The sequence below is a fragment of the Tenrec ecaudatus genome, chromosome 12, assembly GCF_050624435.1.
Source record: "Tenrec ecaudatus isolate mTenEca1 chromosome 12, mTenEca1.hap1, whole genome shotgun sequence".
NCBI lineage: Eukaryota > Metazoa > Chordata > Mammalia > Afrosoricida > Tenrecidae > Tenrec > Tenrec ecaudatus.
Window position 1 is genome coordinate 99,923,889 of NC_134541.1, and position 2,578 is coordinate 99,926,466.

The following is a 2,578-nucleotide window of genomic DNA, read 5'->3' on the forward strand; positions in this document are numbered from 1 at the left end:
TGATATGATCTTTCATTCTTTTATGCCTGATAACTGATCCCTTTGGCACCTCGCAATCACGCAGGCTGATGTGGTTCTTCCATGTAGGCTCTGTTGTTTCTCAGCCAAAAGTTGTATGTCTCCATGGTCTTATACTGCACCCTGACTGGCTCATCTCTTCCCCGGGACCTTTGGTTTACCATCACTCACCTATGTACCAATTTCTGGCCCCTTCCTCCACTATCATCCAGCTCTTTCTCCTGCTCCAGTAAGGGAATCACATCTGGCTTAGGAATGGAACATCCCGCTCACAAGAAAATAAATGCCACATGATGTAGAAAAAACAAACACATAAGATCAAAATGACATAATTCAGTTTGGGGTACGTTTCTAATACACTGGATCAAAATGATGCTTGGTAGATTGAAGGAAACCGCTACTGAAGAACATTCGCATTAACATGGACTCAGATTATGTGCGAGAGGAGCAAGATCTGCTCTGTTGTGAGGCACAGACGTGCGAGGGGTCGAGAATAGAGACTCTGAAGCCGTATGGCCTAGTTTCAGATCCTCTCTGCCACCCATGAGCTGTGTGACCTTGAAAGGTTACCCACCATGGGCCTCACTTTTGTCAAATGAAAACGGGCTAATAACACCTATCTCACAGGGCTGTTGTGAGGATTGTGTGAATTAAAGGGCTTAAAAGGCTGCCTACACAACAGAAAAACCCAAAACAAACCATGGAACTACTATGACTTCTCTGTTGAACTTGTTGAAGAACTTTGAAAATTTAAATTGTACAATTTTTTTCTGATTTGAGGAAGAGACGTCTGGACAAAGTACTTGTCAAAAATACAGAGTGTCAATAATTTTATTACTCTTCTAGGCTCTTAGAATTTTGTAATTTTATATACTTATATATATAAAATACTTAATTTACAAAGGAAATGAAAATAATTTTTTTAGCACATAGTCTTTCTCAGAACACCAAAAATGTTGAGAAAAGTTAATTCCAGGGTTATTCAATTAGTGTGCTAAGTCTATGCCTATTAAGCTTTGGTTGATTGTGATTTATACTATTATAGTTAAATTATAAAGTGTATATTAGATTTTCAGATTACCATAATAAAAGTTTGACTCTTAGAATAAAAAGCCTATATGAGCATTGTATGAAAGAGATAAGCAAAAAAAAAAAAAAAGAAAGACATGAGCATTGGATGTTGACATCACATCAATTCTTCCTATCCTGAGGTGCCTTATAGACACACACACATACACACACACACACACACACACAGTTTACTCATCAGAATCACTGACCTAAATCTCATGGGGAAGAATCATGGAGATGTTTCTTTTCTGGCTTAAGGGTCTGTAAAGAAGCAAAACCAGTTGTATGTATCTGTGGCATAGTGGTTATAAATTAGGTTGCTAAACCACAAGGTCAGCAGTTTGAGTCCTGCCACTCTGTGGGAGAAAGCTGTGGGTTTACTCTCATAAAGAGCTACAGGCTCAGACCCATTGGGGCAGTTCTCCCTGTCCTATGGGTTCACGATGCATCTACACCAACTCGATGGTGGAGTTTGGGTTTTATTTTTATATTTTGGTATATAGACAGCTACATCTACAACACCATTTCCGTCTCCTATCTTGAGAGAGAGGCTGATTGAAATCGATTGAGTACAATGTTGAAGGAATTGGTTCCTGTGATTGTGGGGTACTGACGATAAGTCCAAAATCTATAGTCAGATGATAGACTGGAGATTCCTGCAGACCCGTGTCCATAGACCCCGTGGTTGAGAGACAGAGAGAGGGCAAAGTTCTGTTGAAATACTAGCGTTTAGGAGGCATCCACACCGTGGGGAAGATCCTCTTTTCAACTGATTGATTATATTACATTTATTGAAGGTAATTAAAATACAATTCACCTAAGTTACATATGGAATAGCACCTCGACTTGGGTCTGAACAAACAACCGGGACCATAGTGTAACCTAGTTACTGCATGGGAGCCATAGTGTAACCTAGTTACTGCATGGGAGCCATAGTGTAACCTAGTTACTGCATGGGAGCCATAGTGTAACCTAGTTACTGCATGGGAGCCATAGTGTAACCTAGTTACTGCATGGGAGCCATAGTGTAACCTAGTTACTGCATGGGAGCCATAGTGTAACCTAGTTACTGCATGGGAGCCATAGTGTAACCTAGTTACTGCATGGGAGCCATAGTGTAACCTAGTTACTGCATGGGAGCCATAGTATAACCTAGTTAGTTACTGCATGGGAGCCATAGTATAACCTAGTTAGTTACTGCATGGGAGCCATAGTGTAACCTAGTTACTGCATGGGAGCCATAGTATAACCTAGTTAGTTACTGCATGGGAGCCATAGTGTAACCTAGTTACTGCATGGGAGCCATAGTGTAACCTAGTTACTGCATGGGAGCCATAGTGTAACCTAGTTAGTTACTGCATGGGAGCCATAGTGTAACCTAGTTACTGCATGGGAGCCATAGTATAACCTAGTTAGTTACTGCATGGGAACCATAGTGTAACCTAGTTACTGCATGGGAGCCATAGTATAACCTAGTTAATGCATGAAA